We start from the raw sequence: 594 nt of genomic DNA, 5'->3' as shown, positions 1-594 counted from the left end.
GCTTCATGTTTCATGCTTCATGCTTCAGGCTTCATGTTTCATGCTTCGGGCTCAGGCTTCATGCTTCAGGCTTCGGGCTTCGGGCTTCATGCTGCTGTTCAGAGGTCGTTCTGTTCAGCTGGAGACTGAAACACCATCGAGACATTTATCCTGATTATTCTGACCGACCAACTGTGGCGACGACATCGTGTTCCTGCTGCCTCAGCACACCGACTTCATCCTGCTGTCTGTCTGCTGGACCTGCTCTGTGCAGCTGAGGGAGTATCAACTACTGATCATCAATCAATGCTCAATGACTAACTTGACATTTACAGGTAGAGAATGCTACAACCAGCTGTGGAGTAAAACGGAGAGGACATGTGTTGTAAAGCAGGATGTTAGTTATTGTTTGTCACACATCAATACCTCCAGCTGGTGATACTACAACACTTAACATCCGTCTGTTAATCGAGACACGTTGACTACATGTTAAATATTATAGACTAATATAAACTTACTGAATCCATGGAAACATTAGTGTATTGTATTCAATGTATTGGTTATTTTATATGTCCTTTAGCAACACCTAGTGGCGATTGTGAATAGCTGCACTCA

The sequence above is a fragment of the Anarrhichthys ocellatus genome, unplaced genomic scaffold (assembly GCF_004355925.1).
Source record: "Anarrhichthys ocellatus isolate YVR2014 unplaced genomic scaffold, GSC_Weel_1.0 scaffold190, whole genome shotgun sequence".
In the NCBI taxonomy this organism is placed as follows: Eukaryota; Metazoa; Chordata; class Actinopteri; order Perciformes; family Anarhichadidae; genus Anarrhichthys; species Anarrhichthys ocellatus.
The sequence above is the reverse complement of the archived record's forward strand: the minus strand, read 5'-3'. Positions refer to the sequence as shown.